Raw genomic sequence first — 23456 nt, forward strand, 5'->3', positions numbered from 1 at the left:
TTCTGTTCTTATTGGTCCTCAAACTGACCATGTGATATTCTTAACCAATCAGTGTTCCTTGTCCATAAATCACCCTGTCCTTCTAGTATTCCTCCTCTTTCTTTGCTGGCAGCGAGTTAAGTACCTTTTTTTCATTACTTGTATGTATGTGTGATTATATGTGAGTGTTTTACCATACATGCCAACATTTCAACCCACCTGTGCGGGAGATTACGTCCGAAAAATCGGGAGAAGATTTTGCCGTTGGAATGGATTGGGAAAAAGATTTGTTTTAGGCGGGAAAACGTGAAAAATAGCAAGATTTTTCATGGAAAAATCGGGAGTCTCCCACCTAAATCGGGAGGGTTGGCATGTATGTTTTACTAGGCATACTAGCACGCACACGTGCGCACTATAAGGAGTGTTTTGGCAGAGCATATCCGCATCAGTTTACAGTATTTGAAGTTGCAGTCGCAACGGGGCTGGTGCTCCGGCGACTGCAACTCCAACGAACAAACACAGAGGGCACTGCTGTCACGGAAGGGAGAGCGCGACGGGACCGCGTAGTTCCGGCGCTCTCTCTCCCCATTCCACGACCGTTAGAGGAGTGTTTCAGTCACAATATACGAGTGCTGAAATATTTCTTCTATATTTTACAAGCTTGACGATTACATTCTATTTGTTTCACTTTCATAGCGCAACATTCCATCAGGATCATGCTACACGATCAAAGAGCACAGCGCCCCTGCAGGCCACAATAAGGTACCGCAATAACCATACGGTTACAGTCCCAAGTAAAACCTGTTATATAGTTATATATATATCATATATACTTCTATCAGACCAGGTGATCACTGTATACATATATATATATATATATATATATATATATATATATTTATGCCTCTCAACACAAAGAGTATATAAAAGATCATAAAAATTCCTGGTATATATTTTGAAATCCCCATTGTTCTGTGCAGACATGAGCTCCTCTAGTGATGAGGGAAAGGCCACCATTAGCCAGAAGAGAAGCCACGAGGAGATGACTCAGGTCCTCGTCGGGACAAGGGCCACAGCAGATAGCTCTGATGGAGGACTGGCTCAAGTTCTCACAGGGCCTGGAGGAGTTCAAAGGGCGGAAAGCACAGGGGAAAACAAAAGGGGGCAGAAAAGCAATCTGTAGGGCCCACACCCTCCCGGGCACACCACCAAAGAAGAATGGTGGCAAGAGAAGGAGTGTAAGAGTAAAGGCGGGGCCTAGCAGGGGACAGGATAAATCCTCATACACCTCTGATGAGGGTGAGGAGGACTGGAAGGAAGAATACTCGGAGGAAGAAGAGCTATATTTTATATCTTCCTCAGAAGAAGAAGTCCACAAAGCGCCAAAGAAAAAGAGGAAGGGGGAAGAGGAGGATGGTGCAGGTGATGATGACTTTGATCCCTGAAGCACTCATCCACCCAAGGCCATCCAAATGGGAGCCGCCAAAAATAATAGCGGCCTATTTAAGAAAGCACCTGAGGGCGCCCCTAGCCCCCTAGCTAAGAAAGCTAGGAGTAAATTGAGGGTGGAATGCCTTAGACCTCACCTCCCAGAGGGTGCAGCAGATACACTCGGAATAGATGACAAAATGATCACGTTCATGAGTAAGTACACTAAGGACGTGAGGAAAGGTCTAGATAGGTCCTGGCGTTCATGCCAAGACAAAATGCTGGACATGACAGGGTCCCTCACTAAGATTCTACAGACTGGCAAAGAGGCCAGAGAAAAAGGGGAGCCAGTGGACCCGAATATCCTGATCGGGGGGACCCAGAGGGCAATATGTATGTTGGGAAACGCCAACCACGCTATCACCACAGAGAGAAGGCGGTCTCTGCTTGTTAGGATAGACCCAAAGTTAAGCGAGTTAACTCCTTCGGAGTCAGCGTCAACCGCGAAGGGAAAACTCTTTGGAGATTCCTTCATTATGGAGTTAACTAAGTTTGCTAACTCCTATGCAGTGCTGGACAAGGAACAGGCCTCTCTCAAGCAAGTGTTTGGGAGACACATTTTTGGATGGGCCAGCAGAGGCAGGGGTCGCTCGTCTGGCCGATTCCACTTTAACAGATCCTACCAGGACAGAAATCAGGAGGATCGAAGACAAACTCCCTTCTTCCCATCAAAGGGCAGAGGAACGGGCAGAAGCTGATGACATGGAGAGCGTCAACAAAACAACCCAGGTGAGAGCAAGCAACCCACGCTTAATTACCCCAGAAGTAGGGGGGAGGATAGCAGAATGTATACAAAATTGGCTCACTATATCGAGCGATATCTGGATAATAGAAACCGTACAAGGTTTTCACATAGTCTTTCTAGAGACCCCTCATCAGGAGAACCCATCAAGGGGTTTAGAACTAAACAGGGAAGACACATTATTGCTGGAAAAAGAGCTGAGAGGACTAGAAAGCAAAAAGGCCATAAGACCAATAACAGATTACTCAAAGGGGTATATAAGCAATATGTTTCTTGTGAAAGGGAAACGCAAGGTAAAACCAATTATAAACTTGAAATGTTTAAACGAATACATGGTGTACAGACACTTCAAGATGGAAGGGATACACCTGTTAAGAGATACCTTAATTTAAGGGAATTGGCTAGCCAGAATAGATTTAAAGGATGCATATCTGACCATACCCATAGCAGAGGAACATTGCAGATTCCTGGGGTTCATCTGGGGAGAATCAACAGGGGAGTTTCAATGTCTGCCCTTTGACCTGGCATCAGCATCATGGTGTTTCACCGAGATGATGAAACCAGTAGTGACGCATCTCAGGAGTCAGGGGATAAGACTTATAATTTACCTAGATGACATATGTCTGATGTGTCAAGAGAAAAACATTACTAGTACCAGTGCAGATGACATTAAAATGGTTAGAGGTCCTGGAGTTCCTAAAAAATTGGGAAAAATCCAAAATAGTACCGGAACAATCATTAGAATTTCTGGGATTCATAGTGGACTCGGTTCAGGGATCTCTCAGTCTACATTCCCAAGGTGAACGATATCAAAAAGCAGTTAAGACACACTCTAGCGAGGAGAGACCTGTCACAGAGGGACATTGCAAGGTTAGTAGGCCGCCTAGCGTCATCAATCCAAGTGATATTTCCATTACAGGGCACTCCAGAGGTTAAAGATCAGACACCTCAGGAGGGGCGCTTCTTGCGAAACAAATGTTGCCATCTCCCAAGAAGTGAGGGAAGAGTTGGAATGGTGGCTACACCACATGGATGCCTGGAATGGGAGGGCCATTTTTGGGTCTTCCCCAGACCTCATCATAGAATCTGACGCCAGCAGATGGGGCTGGGGAGCCCGATGCGGGAACCAGTCGACAGGGGGCAGGTGGTCAGATCAGAAGACGACTGTCAACATCAACTGCCTGGAGTTGCTAGCAGGGTCCTTCACAGTGAAATGCTGGACTCAAGAGAGGGCACAATGTTGTGTGCTGCTAAAGATGGACAATGTCTCGGCAGTCAGGTACATAAACAGACTGGGCGGGACAAGATCCAGACTACTGGCAGCACTGGCAAAAGATTTCTGGGAACTCTGTCTTCAGAGGGAAGTGTCAGTGACGGCGGAGTACCTGCCGGGCCATCAGAACGAGGTGGCCGATTGGAACTCCAGATACCTCAGAGATGCCAGCGATTGGAAGCTGGACGAGGAAGTGTTTCAAAATCTAATGATGCGATGGGGGCCATGTCAAGTAGACTTATTTGCATCGAGACTAAACAGGCAGTTACCCCGGTTCTTCAGCTGGAGACCAGAGGCAGAAGCGACAGATGCCTTCCTACAGCCATGGGGTCACCAAACTACGCGTTCCCTCCTTTCTCTATGATAGCGAGGACACTAGCCCAGGTGAGGTGCCAGAAAGCATCCCTAGTACTAGTTACGCCGGACTGGAGGGGGCAAGTGTGGTTCCCCAGTTTACTGGAGTTATCACACCACAACCCAGTGGCGCTACCCGACGACAAACTCATTGTGCGAGACCCCAGGGGTCTCAGCCGTCCACTAGTGAGGTCAGGCAGACTCAACTAAATCGCATGGGCGATTTCAGGAGATCTTGGGTTAGGCCAGGACTATCGAATGAGGCTGAAAACATCAACGAATCCTGGGCCCCAGGAAAAAAACAGAGCTTATAAATTCGCATGGGCTAGATTGAGTAGCTGGTGTTTGGAGAGGAATATTCATCCCGATGGAACGGATGTAGTACACAAAGCCAAATTCTTGGTGCAGTTAGCAGCCCAGGGGAAGGCATACAGAACTATTAACACGGCCAGGTCCGCGATATCCGGCAGGACACCTTAGGATAGAAGGTATAGCAATAGGTGACCATCCCTTGATCTGTAGATTAGTAAAGTGAGTAAAAATGACTAGACCTAGTGAAAAATACACTCAATTGTGGGATGTAGAAACAGTGTTGAGATTATTTCTATCATGGTCAGATAATCAAGATCTATCCAGTAAGGCTATTTCAGGGAAACTAGCCATACCACTATATCTTTTAGCTTGTAAGAGATCATCAGACATTAGAGCACTAGAAATCAACACGAAGAGTGTTTCACCTAACGGAGTGACGTTTCTCATAACAAGAAGGACCAGGACAGGTTTGAGATCCATATCCTACAAATCTTTTCCGGGACAACCAAAATGATGCCCGGTCAGATGCTTAACAGCATATGAGGACATGACAAGGGAAGTAAGACCCCCAGGAGTATCTCAATTACTGATAGCAATTTGTAAACTCTTCAAGGTCATAACTCCGGCTACCATAGCCAGATGGCTTAGATGGGTAATGGAGCAGACAAGCATTGATGTAGTAAAATATGGCGCTCACTCAGCTAGGGGAGTGACGGCTACCAAAACATAGGTTGCAGAGTAGAGGATATTATGAGGTCGGCAGATTGGTCGAATGAATTGACTTTTAAAACTTTATTTTAAACCAACAGAAGGTTTGGCATCGTTAGTGGTGAGTAAGCTTTGAACAAGCATAATCCGAGCCTCTGGTCTTGACATAGAATTCAGATTTTAAACAAATTCGTTCCAGAAAGTCATAATTCTATTAAAGACACCGAGGCAAAGGATTACCCCACCCTATTAATCATAAGAATGTAATGTAATGAAAAAGTACTGAAATGTTTTACATGTTTTTCTATAAATACTGAAATGATGCATGAATACAATAAGATGGTACAGTTTGTGAAATGCACAAAAGGATAATATTGATAAATTGTGGTTGGATTTACGATTGTCCCACCCTCTTTCAGTTTATAGTCAAGATTTTACTTTGTTTCTATAGGTACAGGGGCGGACAACAAATAATCTGGAAATTGAATTCTTATCAACATGGAATGTACGGAATTACAAAGTTCACTGGACGCACCCTCGACTAGACAAAGACAGAGGAGGAATAGTAGGACAGGGTGATTTATGGACAAGGACCACTATAATTGGTTAGGAATATCACATGGTCAGTTTGAGGACCAATAAGAACAGAACTACAAAGGCTCTAAAACCATGGTTATTGCAGTTTTTATTGAGTTTTGTGTTTCATGTTTTATTGGTTGTACTTTGCTGCTGAACAGTAAATATGGAAAAGAAGCATAATCCTTCGCCTTCGTTTCTTTAATAGAATTATGACTTTCTGGATCAAATGTGTTGAAAATCTGAATTTATGATGTGTACTTATTTGACATACACAAAAACGGGTTTACCTGTTTGAAGAACTTCACAATTTGTTCACATATATTAGGCAATATGTAAGTATATCAGGTTAGGTTACCAGGATTTATACTGTATACCACTGCCTTTTGCATAGTCTCCAGGCTCGGAGTGTACGAAAAGAGGAGTGGGGAGAGAGGGAAAATGTAAGAGGGTTGTTGTGTAATGCATGCAGACTAGAAGTACCCTGAGCTCTGTCAAGCAATGATTATTCACTCACATCTGACGTTATCACACATTATATCTTGTTGTGTATCTTTAAAACCCCATGACATGTTTTAGGCACACATTACTTTGTATTCGGGTACTTGTGTCTTCCATTCAAGATGGGGAACTAACGTATAGATTTGCCCTGTTTTATTTTGATTTTTTTTCGTAATTTAAGTCATCTTTATAAAACAGTATTCTTGAAAACCAAACATTAACACGTATTTTCAGTGCCTTATGTAGAGTGCTAAATTGAGGGGGGCTCTTGTTAGGGTGTGTGGCCTAAGTACAGGTGTATTTAGGCCCACTTAAAGGGGGCTGAGGGGACAGGTTAAAACAAGGGGACTGGGGCGCACTGGCATTATGTAGTAAACTAAGCCACCTCCTTCATAGAACAGGAACACCAGAAGGTAAGTTTACATGTAGGGTTATTTCTCCAGTTAGCAAGTAGAGAAAGCACTGGGACATCCATCCAGCGCAGCACATTAAGTCCAACTGACACCAGTAGAACCCAGCACTCCAAACATCCCTCAACACTCCACATGGAATGTCAATGACATCACCACATCATCATAACACACATAGCCATAATCAGGCCACAGCAAGATTATGACACATTACCACCTTTGGTGAACCCAGCCCTCCTTTTAAACAAAAAAAGAGAGGCTGGTAGGGTGACCAGACGTCCCTGTTTTACCGGGACTGTCTGGTTATTTGCACCTCTTTCCCGGGATCCACAGACTTTTCAAAATATTAAAAACCCTGTCCCGGGATTTGGGGACCGGTTGGATACCATCCTGGTTTTTGGCCCAATATCATGATTTTTCCATCGGTTTGGCCAAAAACCGAGATGGTATCTGCCCGATCCCCAAATCCCAGATGGGGTTTTTAAACTTAAAATAGTTACAGGACCACAGGCGCTCTCCTCACTCGATTTTCACCCCCTCACACAAACCTTCCACCTTCCTATGGGTCCCAATAAGCGTTCTGTTCCTGCAACCTGACACGGAACTGGCTACCCACATAGAAGTCCCAGTTTTTTGTTTTCAAAATCTGGTCATACTAGGGGCTGGGCGTGCTAAAGGTGCGATACCAGTGTGCACCAGCTCTCATACACCAAGGAGCTGCGTGGTTGAAGGGAACCCTTTAATCATGCAGCTCCTTGAGTAAAAGGGCTGCCTGCTGTGTGCTTCTGTACTCAGAAACAGGAGGCGAGCTGCAGGGCCTGGCTCTCCTAATGTTTCTGAGTAAAGCGTCATCATGCAGCATGAAAGCCCATTAACCGCACGCTTAAAGGGCTTTCATGCTGCCTGATGAATCTAAGTGGGCCGTCGCCAAGCGCCAAAAGTCTCCAGAAAGAGCTCCTGAGCCGGGGCCCTGCCGGGGCTCACCTCCGACTAGCACCAGCCACACAGACACCTCAGCGTTGCACTGTTAGATGGGCTGCCTCCAGGTGTCAGCACTTCGGATTAGAACAAAAACGATATTGCATCGAGTTTTCAAACCAAAGTACTGACTTCTGAAGACAGCATGTGTAACCATGACTTCGGCTACACAGGCTTCCCGATTACTGTGCTCAGAAACAGGAGGAGTGCTGGGGGGCCCGGATCGCCTATTATTTCTGAGTAGAGAGTCATTAGGCAGCATGAAAGCCCTTTAAGTGCGGTTAAAGGGCTTTCATGCTGCCCGATTACTCTTTACTCAGAATATTTATACCAACTAGAACCGAGATGAAACGGGTTCCAGAGCGGTTGTGCAGCTGGTCTCAAATCCCAACTTTGTCTAAATTGTGTGGTCTTGGGCAAATCATTTAATCTCTCTGTGCTTTATCTGCAGGAGTTATAATGCGAACTACCCATGTCCTGTTTTTGCACTGAACAGAAGATTATCTAGTAGTTAACAAAATGTGTGGAGTCGCTTGTCATTATTAATAAAACAGGAATACTTATTTTACCTAGACAGAAATAAACAATGAAAGCCGTGTTTATTTTGTCAGATTTCAACATACATAGAATTGCTAGAAAGCGATCAATGTGTGGGTATATATTGTACGATATACCATGCATCCCGTATAATTAATAAGGAACAAGTTACTTACCTGTAACTGTTGTTCTCCAGCGTGGGTCTGGCATGGATTCACATGCTCATGAATATTCCCCGTCGTCAGGCTGGGAATCCTCGGTAAAGAAAAAACCAGTATCAGTTTCGTTTCTGATCTGTCTTTCGTAGCAATAACCAATCACTGGTCTCTGCGTCATACTGACCACAGCCAATGACTGCCCTCTACCTAAGCACCGCCTCTGGCAGCCATCTTCAGATTTGGAAGCACGTGAAGTGGCAGTATGACCAAGTGAAGAGCCGCAGAGGGGTAGGCGGGAGGGTTCGCATGTGAATCCATGCCAGACCCACGCTGGAGAACAACAGTTACAGGTAAGTAACTTGTTCCTTCTCCAGCATGGGGTCTGGCATGGATTCACATGCTCATGAATAAAGAATACATAGCAGTACACACATGCACAACCACGGGAGGTGGCAAAGGCTCAACATTAAGCATCACATCAACTCAACATTAAGCATCTTACCTCCTCACCAGGCTCACCTCAGGCGAACAGGTTGCGCAGCACTGCTTGGCCGACCCTGGACTCCTCCCTGGAATCCCGGTCGACGCAGTAGAATTTCGTGAAGGTGTGCGTCGACCTCCACGTAGCAGCCCTGCATATGTCCAGCAGGGGCACACCAGATAGGAACGCCGTGGTAGCTGCGATCGCTCTGGTGGAATGGGCTCTCGGACGGCCAGGCAGCGGTCGGTTTGCCAACCGGTGACAGTACAGGATACAGCCGGAGAGCCATCTGGAGATGGAAGCCTTCGAGAGAGCCTTCCCCTGATTGACAGGTCCAAAGTTCACAAAGAGTTGTGACGTCTTCCGAAAACCCTTCGTGCGATCCACGTAGAACTTCAGCGCTCTAGCTACATCCAGCGAGTGCAAAGTCCTCTCAGCCGGCGACGAAGGCGACGGGAAGAACACAGGTAACACCAAGGGTTCGTTGAGATGGAAGTCCGACGGTACCTTGGGCATGAAGGAGGGGTGCGTCCTGAGCACTACCCTCGTGTCGTGGAAAGTCAAGTACGGGGCCTTGCAGGAAAGGGCCTGGATCTCTCCCACTCGTCGTGCGGAGGTGATGGCCACGAGAAAAGCTGTCTTCCACGATAGAAACTTCAACGGGGCCGAGTGCAGAGGCTCGAACGGAGGTCCCATGAGCTTGGTCAGCACCACGTTGAGCTCCCACGCCGGGGCCGGAGCCTTCACCGGCGGGAACGATCTGAATAGTCCCTTCATGAACTCTTTCACCAGACGATGAGACCACAAGGACGTCCGCCCCGTGGTTCTGGTGTATCGGGAGATCGCAGCAAGATGAATCTTGATGGACGCGTGTGCCAGTCCAGCTTTGGCCAGCGTCAGCAGGTACGGCAGTACTTGGGGAGCCGTAATCCGTAGAGGGTTAATCTTCTGTGCGTGGCACCAGACAGAGAACCTCTTCCATTTGTGTCCGTAGCATTTAAGAGTCGAGGACGCCCTGGCCTTTGCAAGAACCTCTCTGCAATCGGCCGGTATGTCGTATCCTCCAAACTCTAGCGCTGCAGGAGCCAGGCCTGCAAGTTCAGCGACTTCGGGTCGTGGTGGAGGATGGCGCCTCCTTCCCTGGAGAGTAGGTCTGCGTCCGCCGGCAGCTTGATCGGCGGGGACGCTGACAAGTCCAGAAGGTCCGGGAACCATATCTGCCTCGGCCACGCAGGTGCGACGAGGATCATCCTGCACCGTGACCTCTTGAGCTGGTTGACGAGCCGGATTAGCAGAGGCAAGGGAGGGAACGCGTAGAGGAACAGGCCCTCCCAGGGGAACGAGAAAGCATCGCCCATGCTCCTCGTCTGGGGAAACCTGCTGGCGAACCTCCGGCACTTGGTGTTCGTCGCCGTCGCGAACAGGTCGATCTGGGGTGTGCCCCACCGTCGGAAGAGGCGATCCACCAGATCCTGCCGTAGTTCCCACTCGTGGCACGAGCGCAGCTCCCTGCTGAGTGAGTCGGCGATGGTGTTTTTTATCCCTGCCAGATGAAACGGCACCAGAAAAATCCCTTGGGCGACGGCCCAATGCCACAGGTCCTGCGCCTCCTTGGACAGCGCTGGTGACCTGGTTCCGCCCTGTTTCCTGATGTAAAACATGGTGGTGGTGTTGTCGGTGAAGATCCTCACCACCTTGCCCTTCAGGGACGGAAGGAAGGACCTGAGGGCCCAAAACACTGCACGGAGCTCCAGGACGTTGATATGCAGGGACTTCTCCGTCGGGAGCCAGAGTCCCCTCGCGTGCAGATTTTCGGTGTGCGCTCCCCACCCTTCCAGGGAGGCATCCGTGGTCACAGTCTCCTGGTGGGCTGGGGTCTGGAAGTCCATGCCCGCCGTCAGATGCGCGCGGGTGCCCCACCACCGTATCGCTCGCCGGAAACTCTCGTCGAGCTTGATCCTTTCTTCGAAGCTGCCCGTCGTCTGGATCCAGCGCGCATCCAGGAATTCTTGCAACGGGCGCATCCGGAGCCTGCACATGGGAATGAGGTAGATGCAGGAAGACATCATCCCGAGGAGGGACTTGATGGATCTCACTTTGGCCGCGTCGGCCACCAGCATCCGTTGCACCTTGCCCAAGATGGTCCTGGTCCTCTCCTCCGACGGGGAGGCCAGAAGGGACACTGTGTCGAGCCTCGCTCCCAGAAACAGTGCGACTTGCGCGGGCACCAGGTGGGATTTGGTGTAGTTCACGGAGAATCCCAGGTCCGTGAGGAGTTGGACGGTCCTTGCCGTGTGGACCACGGCGAGCTCCTTCGTCTTGGCGCGGATGAGCCAGTCGTCCAGGTAGGGGTAGACGTGAATCCCCTCGCGGCGCAGCTGCGCCGCCACCGGTGCGAGGCACTTGGTGAATACCCTGGGTGCCGACCGCAGTCCGAAGGGAAGGGCTTTGAACTGGTAATGACGCCCTTGGACCACGAACCTGAGGAATTTTCGGTGCCCCTTTAGGATTGGAATGTGGAAGTAGGCATCCTCCAAATCCAACGACGACAGGAAGTCTCCTTCCTCCAGTTGACCCAGGACGTGCTGTAAGGTGACCATCCGGAACTTCTGCGCCTTGATGAACTTGTTCAGCCGTCGCAGGTCTAGGATGGGGCGCCATCCTCCCGTCTTCTTCTTCACGAGGAAGTATCGCGAGTAGACTCCGGAGCCCCGAAGCCTCTTTGGGACGAGTTCGATGGCGCCCTTTCTGAGCATCGCCTTTACCTCCAGGAGAAGTTGAGGGACGTGAAGTTCTCTCCTGGCCACGGGGGGGACGCGCGGGCACCTTCTTTGAAACTCGAGCGCGTGGCCCCGGGCCAGGGCGTCCAGCACCCAACGGTCGGTGGAGATGGACTCCCACACGCTGACGAAGCCCGCCAGCCGGCCTCCCACCGGGGTGCTTCGGTGGGGGCCCGACCCCACGGCCGGTTCAATCCTGCTTGGACGCGGCCTTGCCGCCTTGACCTCCTTGGCGACGACGGCGGGGTCCGCTAGACTTGCCTCGTCCTCTGTAGGCCTCTTGCGACGACGAGCGGGCCGCTTGACGGTAGGAAGCGAAACCGCCACCGGAACCTTTGGAGGCGCCCTTGCCTCCGCCGCTCCGAAAGGGCGTCCGTCGTTGCTGCAGGACTCCCAGGGCCCGGGCCGTCTCAGTATCCGCCTTGATGGCCTGGAGGGAATCGTCCACCGTCTTCCCAAACAGGTTGTTCCCGTCGAAGGGCATGTCCAGGACTCTGGTCTGGACGTCCTGCCGAAAATCCGTAGCTTTGAGCCATCCACGACGTCGAAGGCAAACGCCGTTGCCTAGCTGGCGGAACCCAGCGTCGGCGATGTCCGTCGCCACGGTGATGGCGTGGTCCGAAGCCACTTCACCTTCCTGGAGGATCTCAAGGGCCTCAGCCCTCTTGTCGTCCGGCAGAAAATCCAGCAGGGGAGCCATCTTGTACCAGAGCTCCCTGTCGTAGCGGGCCACGATAGCCAAGGCGTTGGCCGCTTTAATCGTCGTCGCTGCCGACGAGATGACTCTACGTCCCATAGCATCCAATTTCTTTCCCTCGCCGTCCGGCGGGGAAGTCGATGTGGAGGCCGCACCCCCCCCCGCTTTCTTCCTGGCCGCCGCGGAGACGACGGAGTCCGGGGTAGGCTGCGCCCGGAGGCATAGGGGGGCCGTGTCCGGGACCCGGTACTTCTTCTCGTACCGGTCTCTTCTAGCTGGCGTCGTGGAAGGGTTCTTGAGGAGGGAAAGGCCCTCATCCCAAATGTCGTCCAACAGAGGCACTGCGAGGACCGTCTTCCTCTTGGCCTCGCGCCGCTGATAAAGGAAGCCTTCCTTTTTCTTCTCCTCGGGGCAGAGTTGAAAAAGCTCGGAAGCCCTGGAGATCATGGAATGGAAAGATCCGATCTCGTCGGGCGGAGAAGCCCTGGTGGGGGGCGACGACGGAAAATCCTCGTCGTATGCCTCGTCGTCCGTACCCGTCGCTGCCGTGTCAGTCCCCGTATCATCCCCTCGGGTGGACGGGGAGGAGGGCTGGACGGGGCGCGACGGTTGAAAAGGAGGTGGAGGATGGATCCTTCTTTTCTTGGCAGGGGGAACACCAGAAGGTCCCGGTTCTGGATCCCCCGACGGGAGAGGTTCCTCCGTCGGTAACGGTAGCCTCGTCCTTATCTCAGTGCATAAGGACTGTATGGCCAACAAAATGGCCGCCGAGTTGTCTCGCGGCGCTGGCAGAGGGGAATCCGACGGGCGAGCAGGGGCCCCGTCGGCATCCTCGACGATGTCGTCGTCGTCGCCTGCGTCGGGACCCATTCCGACGGGCTGGTCTTGTTCCACGCCTAGGCCGTGGCTTAAGACCTCGACCAGCTCTTCTTCTGAGGTTGAGGCCGAATCTACGACGACGCCCTGCCCCCCCTTCTTCTCCACGGAGGGTTTCACGGGGGTCCTATCGATGGGCATAAAAGAAGACTCCCTCCGAGGAGGCAGGGAGATTCTGGGCCCTGAGGTCGCCACCACTGGAGTAGCCTCCACAGGCTGGGCCAGGGCCGCCGCGACCGTTTCGATAGAGGGCTTGGTCGGATGGATCAAGGCCTTCACCACCCTAGGTGCGCTCACCGCCTTGTCCTTGAGGGAGGGGGCACTGCCACGCTCCTCCTCTGCCTTCGAGCTCGACCGGGGCCTCTCCAGGAGCTTCGCCGGGTGCTCGGCCTTCCTCTTACCCGACCCAGAGCGTTGGCTCGTGGTTGATGGTGCCGGGGAGGGTGCGCCCTGCCTGGCGCCCATAGAGCCCGACCGTTCGGCGCTCCCGGTGCCAGCGGACTCGCGGTGCTTGGCCTTATGTTGGGCCCCCGTCGCCGGGGCGCCCTCAAAGGTCTTAGAAGACCGCTCGGATTTCTTCTTCTTCTCGCCAGACGGGCTCTTACCCTGCAGCCAGTTGGCGAGACGTTGATGACGGTCCTTCATGGTCCGTTCCGACATGTTGCCGCAAAACGCACAGTCCTTCTCCACGTGCGTTTTGTCCTCATGAAGGCAGTAAAGGCAGAAAGAGTGTTCGTCCTCCTTAAAGACGTTCTGCAGCTGGCATCCAGGGCAGACCCTGAACAGCTTTCCGGGCGTCGAGCTTCCCTTCTCCTGGGCCATCTCCGAGACCGGGCCTGAGAAGCTTCTGGAGTCCTCCGAAGCGTAGCTCGACGAAATCTTCACCCTTGAGGGGCACAGATGAATCCGACACGGGTCCCCGTAGATCGGATGTAGGATCGGTGGAGCTTGAGGCTCTTTGACCGAAGAATCGAAGTTTTTGTGAAAAAAGCGCGAAAAAATAGCACTAACGCTCGAGAGCAATAGCACGAGGATCCCAACACATGAACGTGCGGTAAAAATCTGAAGATGGCTGCCAGAGGCGGTGCTTAGGTAGAGGGCAGTCATTGGCTGTGGTCAGTATGACGCAGAGACCAGTGATTGGTTATTGCTACGAAAGACAGATCAGAAACGAAACTGATACTGGTTTTTTCTTTACCGAGGATTCCCAGCCTGACGACGGGGAATATTCATGAGCATGTGAATCCATGCCAGACCCCATGCTGGAGAAGGGGATAATGGCAAGGGGGCGTTGGTGGGTAGTAATGCTCACGGTAGGCTGGTGCTTGCTGGACTGGGTGGTAGGCAAAGGTTCAGCAGGGACTGTTCCAAGCTTAAAAAAAATAAAAGTGGCACAACATTTTATGGGATGAGGGTTGGGCATTGACATCCTGAACGGACATTGGGCATTTCTGCAGGTATTTCTGTCGGAAGGGAACAGGCGGCTGCTGCTGCCAACGTTTTTTAAAGTACAGGCTTTAAAAGATTTAATTCATCCCCAGCCCATTAATGTGGCACAGTCCTCCGGTCCAAGTTGTGTGGGAGTGGCAGGTGGAGTTGCTAGGAAGCACATCACATTTTTTTAAACAGATGTGCAAGGGGCACGTGGGACTACCATGCATCGCCTGCCCAAAGATTCCACCTTTTTAGTAAATTATGCGTGCTTCGAGGCGGAGATGCAGGCACTGCTTTCAGGAGCCAGCTGCCTCACGTTTTTTACATTAAGCTGCACTCAAAGGGGCTCGTGCCGGGTGGGGTCGACGGCGCCGCCTGCCCGTGCCTTCTGCTGGACTGATTGATCATAGGGCCCTGGTAACAGACAGGGCGAAAAGAGAACAGGATGGCGGTCACCGGTGGTAGCCAACAGCAAGAGTGGCTTTCTGCCAAAGGAAGATGGGGGCAGGCAAGGGGGACGTACTGTACATGACTGGTAGACTACTGCAGACCTCGTCATGCTCAGGAAGGACAACCAATTATTACCTCATCCCTCAAGAAAGTCAAAGAAAAGGCCAAAAGTCATTTTCACGAGCCTCTTTAAGGCTCCTATCCCACAACCAATGTACAAGCGTGAGGGGTGGGACAGGAAGTCAGGCAAAGACATGAGGTGGTGGTGGTGGCATGAGGGGGATGAAACTAGATTCAAATTTGGGGATGGGAGTGGCTAACACTTGGGTCCACCATTACAGACATTGTAGGGCTGGTGCAAAAATACTTACATATGCCCTTTCCTGTTCTTTTCCAAGAAATGTATATGGGAACCAGTGTTAAATTTGCAGCAAATGGTGCATTTGAAAGTACATTAGGCCAGTGACTGACGAAAATGACTTGTGATTCGCAGAAGTACAAGGATAAGTATAGGCTGCACCACCCACACCCATATAAAACAAGAGTGAACCCAATCATAAGAGGCACCATTAAGAGGCACAGCTTCACCTCACTGATGATGCCCAACAAGGCTGAAACACGTGTATGGGGTTGCTGTTGGTACTCTTGTTCAGAGGAGAATTGCCTAGTATTCCTGTGCTGGACTGCCCCTGAGCAGGACAGGCTGATATGCGGGACATTTCTTCTCTGTGAAAGGGACAGTGAGCTAAAGACTTGGTAGAGTCTCCCAGCGGATATTCACCCAAGAACAGGTCATTGGGCTGTGTTTATGCTGCTAGAGATTCACAGAGCCCCCTTTGTTTTTGATATATGGATACACCAATACATTGTTCCTGAAGTTAGTGAGAACAGACCTGCGAACTGGGCAAGCAGTTGCTGGCAGTCCCACAACTGCTGCTCAGTGAGAACTGGGCGAGATCTGGACTCCCTCCAGAGACCCGTCTGTCGGCTCAGTGTACAATAAGTCTGGTAGGGCATCTGTCTCCTCAGTCTCATCAGTGACTGTAGCCATCACTAAATCTTCCTGGCTGTAATGGGGCTTCAGACGGTGGGCATAGAATACTTGATGCATTTGCTTCTGCGTCTTGGTATCAAGGAGATAGTTAACCTCACTGACATTTTCCAGTACCACATAGAGACCAGTCCACTTATAAAGAGAGCTGGGCTTGACCAGTTCCACGATACAAACCATTTGGCTTGGTGTTTACTCAATATAATCATTGTGGCCTTGTAGTCACTGCAGTGCTTCAAGAGTTCCTGACTAATCTCTACGTTCTGGTTACTCGGTTCAGATCCAGAATGGCCAAGTACAGTGAACAAAGTACATAGTCCACTATGTTGTGGGATGGAGTTCAGGGATTGCCTTCCCATGCTTCCCGCACCAGATTTAGGGGACCCCTAACAGGATGCCAAACAGGATCTCACAGGGGCTGAACCTAACACTGCTCTATGGCGCCTCCCAGCAGAACAGCCGGCATGGCAGGAGAATGTCCCACGTTCACCTCAGGGGCTCTTCCAAGCCAGCTATCACGTCTTTGGAGGGCTTGTTGAACCCTTCAACAAGCCATTTGTCTGTGGGTGAAAGGCTGTGGAAATGTGTAAGTTGATCCACACTCATCCCACATGGCCTTCACATTTGCAGATATGAAGTTGGGACCCCTGTTGGAAGCAACTTCTTTAGGATACCCCACACAATAGAATATCCCAATGAGGGCCTTCACTACAACAGTGGCTTTGGTACTCTTCAAAGGTACATCCTCAGGGTACCGGCTGGCATAATCTACCACTACCAAGATGTACCGGTTCCCTAAGAAGGTTTGGGGATCCAAAGGACTCAATATCTATACATATTCTCTCGAAAGGCCTCCCAATCACTAATCGTGGAATTAAGGTGCACCGTGTGGCTCCATCAGCCTTACAGGCTGGTTTGCAAATGCGGCAGGCCCGTACAAACTCTTATAACTCCCATCTTGTGCCATTAAAAATGGGCAGACCTCTGATCAGCTGTCTTGGTCATTCCCAAATGACCTGCCAAAGGGATGTCGTGAGCCAAGCCCTTTGGCATTGGGGCACCACCAACTTCCTGTTGACCCTTGCATCATAATTCCTGCACTCAGTGTACAGGAGGCCATCCTCACAGTACACCGTGAACATCCCATGGGCTTCCCCCTGAGCCGGTTTCTCTTCCTGTTCACGCAGATCTACCAGAATGAGGCTGTCGAACTGTGCTTGGGAAAAAGCTGGCCTGCTTGCGACCTCCAGCGGAGGACAAGTTACTCATTTCTGGTAGGCCTTTGAGGTCTAAAACCACGGTCCTCCATCCCAGGTTGTGGTTTCTCGCCTGTAGGCAACCCTGGGACCACCAAGTCTGTTGCCACCCCAGTGGTCACTAGGCCCTCCCCGGCAGGAGGTGCAGGCACCTCTGTGGAACCAGGATCTGAACTGGGCAGTACTCCCGGAGCCAGACATTCGCCATTTCCAGCTGGAGGCACCCATCGCCGCCAGGGATTCTTCCCATGCTGCTTCATGGGCCCTACATCTAGTGATCACGGCAATGCTTTCTTCATCGGGCTTGTCATTCCCTAGTAGACAGTCCATCGGAATTGCGTCCTTAAAAGCGATGCAGAGCTGAGGTGTGTCACCAGTCCAACTGGAATAGACAATAGCCAGTGGGCATTGGGTATGGTTATACAATCCTCCAACTGGTTTGTCAGGACCAGGAATGATCTGGTCCACTCACACACATAGTCGTCAGACAGCGTTGATACTCGCCGCAGTATCACGGAGGGTGGGACTCTGTTCTCATTTATGAATACATGGCCCAAGAAGATCTCTGCATTAGCAGGAACTGGCACCTCTGTTGGAGAACTGGTAACTTTACGCTCCCAGACACAGCTGTACATTCTTCCAGTCCCTGGCCTAGTGGGAATTCATCTATGATGCCCACACTGACTAGTACTTCCTCATCCATAATCGTCGCACTAAATTCAGTCGGCATGGCTTTCATCTTGTAGGTAGGATCTCGGGTTTCTGGCTGTGAATGTGGGTGCTCCAGTGCTAGGGACACCCTCACTCTTCCTTTCTGTGGGAGCAGAAGATGTAGGTAACTTGCATTTACCCTCAAATTCCCGGGGACCTTTCTTAGCAGGAGGGAGCAAACTTTTGTCCCAACCCTCCTTTGGTTTACTTTCATCATGCCACTTGTCATCTGGGTTAGATGTAGTCACCTAAACTTTTTTTTTTTTTTAAGAACTCAAGTAGTCACATACCTATCGGCAGTCTTGGCCAGCTCTCTAGGTTCTGTGATCTTCTAATCCACTAAATGCTCCTTCTCCCAATTTTCAATGATACACTCACATGCAATCAAATTAAAACATTCCCTCAAAAGTGTCAACTTTGTTACCTGTGACCGAACCATTAAGATATTTGAAGAGTGTATGCACAAACGACTCAAAGGTTTGACTCCCCTTCTTTTTAAGCTCTTTAAAGCACTCTGGGCTATTGTTCTAGGGTTTTGCAGAACTTCCTGAGGACCATGGTCTTAATCTTCTCATAGATGGACCTCTCCTCAGGAGCCAACCGAATAATTACATCAGTCCCAACAGTCAACGGATGGCTAATAAGGGCTGCATCCCACAACTCTTCCTCCACCTTCTGGAGGCGGAAAACTAACTGCAGCTTTTCAAACCAGTTGAAAATATCTCTCCCCTACTCATAAAATGAGACTAAGTCCTCCAGGAGGTGGCACCTAGGATTTCCATGGGAACTACCCTGGAGGTACTTCCCTCCCCACAGGAAGTTCTGCGTTCTCCAGTTCAAGTCTGCGCAGCTGCAGCATGACCAGATTCTTTTGTTTCTGTTCCGCTAAAGCTGCTGCAGCATTTTTCACCTTCCTCTCATCCCTCAGTTTCTGCTGTGCCAACACATCCTTTTGTCTCTGCTTCTCCAAGGCTAACCCTATTTCCTCTAGAAGGAACTCCCTCACTCAGGGCCTAATGGAAGCCTTGAACCTTACAGAAGCTTGGGACTGGACTGAGGCCTGAAACCGATGAGACATCTCGGAAAAAACTTCTCTCTGAGCAGAATGCTGGGAAACATCATCGCTGTCCCTTTCCACTGTGAGAAACCTTACAGTGTCTCTCTAGATAGTCCCCAAGGAACGGTCATCCAGGTGGCCAGGACACCGATGGGTGAGACACGATATCCCCTTTCCTTTAACATCTTTTCCCCATCCTCTCACGTAGGACATTCCAAACCACTGCCCCCCCCTTTTCACTGAGAACACAACAGACAATGGACTAACACTAGAGCCGTTTACCTGACATGTCCCAATACCAGGATCAGGCAATTGATCAGAATCACACACACCCGACAACCCTTTCCCTTCCCCACAGGGATAAAAGGTGGAGCCAGAGAGCACAGTATGAGCGAGGTGAATCCAGCAACCAGAACAAGACGGCTAGTATGCAGCAGTTTAAATCAAGGAGAAAGGCGGCAGGAAGAAAGAGGGTGGCAAGGACAGAAGTGACCTTGTCCTTTTCGTCTCAGGCCCGCAGAACCTTCGTGGAGGGAAATATAAGACCTGGAACAATAGCCCCAGTGTCCTGCTACAGATGTCAATGGTACACAGGGCCACCCTTTCCTGATAAGGTGGAGCAGAGGAGACTCCCGTGCCCGGGGTACCGGCCTTGACTCTAAAAAAGCTGAAAGCCAAGTGGTACATCGCTGCCAGCGAGTCAAGGGAGGGAATCGATAAGCACCAGGCTGTGTTGACTGAAAATCACAGAGTGGCAAGTTTGAACATATTTCATTGAACTGTGATTGAACAGGAAAAGGTGGTTAAGAGGAGTCCAGCTGAAGAAGGAAAGCGGCACCACGTGGGTGCTAAATCGAGAAGCGCTGGTTACTCCCTGCTATAAAAGAACTATTGAAACCACAAGGCCATAAGAAAGCTGCCAAAGGGACTTTAAATGGTCATACGTGAAGGCTGAGCAAAAGCCCTGCACAATAAAAAGGCTTTGATCTATAAATTGGCTGAATGAAAAGGTAGTAAATCCCACAGTGGGGAAACCCGGATAGGGAATACCAAGAGGATCTGAATCTAGAGTCCCAAGAAACAGTGCGTTTTCGAACTGCTTAAAAAAACAATAAGATTTGTGGATTACAAATGAGCAGGGTCAGCCCAGAAGAGGGGGACACAGGGGTGAACCCATCACCCAACGTATATTGGGGACAAACTTTCATTTGTTAAAGGAACTTTTGTTTTATTGGTTATCTGAACACGTTCTAAGGAAACAAGACTTGGCCATCAACGGTCCTGAGAAGTACCATTGAAATTGTCGTCTCGTTCTAAAGGAGAGACTGTACTTTAGTCCCCCAACTCCACCTTAGCCCGGGTTCAAAACGTGGTGAAGGTAGACTCAGGCCACCACCTCCTGACTTATCGTTTCAGAACACTCCTTTCTTTCTTGAAACAAAACCCCACATCCTTTAGGTTTAGCATAAGGAATTAGCAATATTTTTTTTTTTAAATGTAGGCCCTTTTATCTGACTTGACGCCACTAGGACTGCCTTATCATTTGATGGTCGACATCCGTCCCCATTTTAGGTTTAGGATTAGGCATTTTTTTTCCAACCCGTATACCCCTTTCATTGTTCAACAACACTCTTGAACTGTGATCACTTGTGTCTATCTTACTTGTTGTCACCATGAGTTCCTCACTCAACATTCACTTCTATGTCCCCAGAGGTACGGGTACCTGAGGCATGGCTCAGTTATAACTACTGGCCTCCTGGGAACCCTCCACCCCTCTAGCTTACTCAAAAGCTCGTAGGTTTTTTTTAACAATTCGGCTTTCCTAACATTATTGCTGTAGGCAAATCCCCTTTCTTGGCAGAACTCCCAAAGCTCACCTACTGACATGTGTGCGGAGGTCATGTCAATTTCAATTGCTGCACGCTTTTATTTTGACTAAGCTGTAGGCACAGTGCCTCAAATTCCAAGCACTGTCATCAGTGGGAAGAATTGAATTCTGCCCCACATGAGTACAAGGATGAGTAGAGGCTAAACTGCCAACTCAGCCATCACACCTCTATAAAACAAGAGTGAACCCAATCAGAGGTACAACAGGCACAGATAAGAAATATACCTCCTTCGCCTTTTGTGGCAACATGGGCTGGGGGAAGGCTATACTCTCAAGAGGGGTGTGAATGGGACCCAGTAGCAACACCAACAGCATAACAGTCCAAAATAAAGGGACTGTTCAACTAGGGTTCTATGATAATAGATATACTTTAATCAAACACACCATCAGAAATAATAACCAATAGAAAAACACTATATAAAACCCACCCCTGTACAAAGAACACAGAATATGCAAAGATAGGAAGACACAGCACCCTGAATAATGAAACAGTGGAGAAAGACAATAAATAGCCAAAATGATTTTAAAAAGGGCATTTTTGGTGTGAACTTTCAAAGGGATGAAAGTTGACCTAACCAGTCTCCGGGGGCTAGGACCCAAAGATGGACCAAGGGGTGCAGCTACCAGTCAATAGTATCTTATGATTTTCTTGGCGGTTCGACAATGGCCAATGAGGCATCTGGGTGCTGCTCATGTGGTTCGAAGCAGGCTCGAATGTAGTAGTCGTGCTGTTCCAGATGCCGAGCATGGTCAAGCAGGGATTGAGCTGAAGTACATCGCAGTAGGAAGCAATGCTTGAAGGGTGGATCATGAGGGCCGCCACTGTCGGTTCGACATTTGGTTTGATGGTGAAGATGCTGGTGAATGGATGTGCTGTTCTAGGCAATCAGTTCGAGGAAGTACGGATGAAGAGGGCCTCCACGGTCGGTTCGACAGTCGGTTCAATTGCATAGATGCTGGTGACTGGATGGCAGTTTGAGTCTAGCGGTTCGATGCAGCTTCTATGGTTGCTATTCGATGAGGCCATGAGGGTTAGTTCAACTGGCGATGTAGATTGGCAGCAAAGAGGCTGGCGGTTCAAATGCAGCAAAGGCAATGATGAGCTTCAAGTTAGAGTCAAGGCAACAGACTCTCACCTGCAACAGTGAAGTGGTGATCTAGGCTGCCAGCAGCTTGAAGATTGGTTGAGTACCAAAGGCAGCTCTGGAGGGTCCTGTTGGTTCGATGCGCTGGGAATGCTAAAATCACAACTCGCAGTGGTTCAATGGCAAACACACAGGGTTCCTGGCTGTCTTGGCTCTCAGGTGTTGCGAGTCTCACTCTGGAGTCTCAGAGAAAAGTTTAGTCCTTGCTATTTGACTCCCAAAACAAGGAAGGCTGGCAGACACTTTAAGGTCCTTCACCACAATAACATCCTGAGCAGCAGTACGCAGAGATGCAGGCCTTGTTACAGAAGCAGATCACCCCCAATGTGCTCTGAGGATGGGTAGTGAAAAGAGCTCACCTCTGCCTTGGACACTGTCTTCACATCACTAATGGAGGGCTTTGGAAAGTCAACTCTCCCAACAGAGGTCCAACAAATTCTTCCCCAAGTAGTTCTTCAAGAGTGAATCAAAGAAAGAGAGGGCAATAGCCCACATATGATTAGACTAAAGCAAGCCTTCTTTAAAGGGTCAATTTCCTTTCCCTGAGAAAAGTGGTCTTTGCATTCTAGCAGCACCCAAGGTGCTTTTTGCTAATGTAAATGGAGTGGGCAGGAAGGAAGAGCGATGAATAGAGAAAACAAGAAAGTTGAGTCTTCCTCCAGCTATGCAGAGCTCCTTCAGTCTACACTCCACCGCTTCTCTTGTAAATAACATGAAAGACCCTTTTGGTGTACAGCACCCTTGTGTGAGGAAAGTCCCTTTGGGATGCGTATGACCTTTGATGCCCCTTTCCAGGGACAGCTCCTGCTGGGAGTCTGTCCTGCTGGCGAGAGGTATTACCAGACCTCACAAAGAATCAAAAGGAGAGGCCTAATCACTCAGTGTCTGCTTGCCTGTAACGCTCACCTGATTCTCGCAGAGGCGCCGGTCTTGACTGGGCGACTACCATATCTTCGAAGGTGATGTGTAGCACCCGGTTGGCTCTTTGGGCTGGACCTCTGTGCACTGTATGCCTGACGTGTAGAGTAAGATGTCTGCAGATAGAAAATATGGGGTTAATGAACTGGGGTTATTGGGGTGTCCCTATCTCTTTCCTCTTCTCCTCTCCTGTAGACCCCCAAAGGTTAACGCTCTCACCTTAGGTAAGTGAATGCCGAGCTCTCCATCTGCCTCGGGGCAGGGTGCTGTAACCAGTTTCTTCACTGGATAGGTAGCGCAGGCCTCTTGACTTCAGAGGACTGCTGTCCGTCGTTTACTGCACGAACGGTAAGTTTCGAGTCATTCAAATGTCTTTAAAGTCTTTAGTAATGATGTCTCTTGTTTTGCAGGGTTCCGGCGATGGCGGATGACAGGCTGAAGTGAGTTGAAGATGGAGCCCGTGTGATGAATAGAAGCGCCTGGAAGCACGTAAGTAAGCGCTTGTTGCCTGCTTCACTATGCGCTCTAATTGTCTTTTATTTTTGCAGGTACGAGTTCGGAGCGGCTGCAGGGTGCCGGAATACCCACTGGATTAGATGTGGAAAGGAGTAATGGCACGTGAGTATTAAAGTTCCCCAATGTCTTTAAACGCACCTTGTTTTGTCTTTCAGATGCGGGATGCAGCGCCGAAGGCCT

This window comes from Ambystoma mexicanum, chromosome 3q (genome assembly GCF_040938575.1).
Source record: "Ambystoma mexicanum isolate Mex_15411 chromosome 3q, UKY_AmexF1_1, whole genome shotgun sequence".
Taxonomy (NCBI): domain Eukaryota; kingdom Metazoa; phylum Chordata; class Amphibia; order Caudata; family Ambystomatidae; genus Ambystoma; species Ambystoma mexicanum.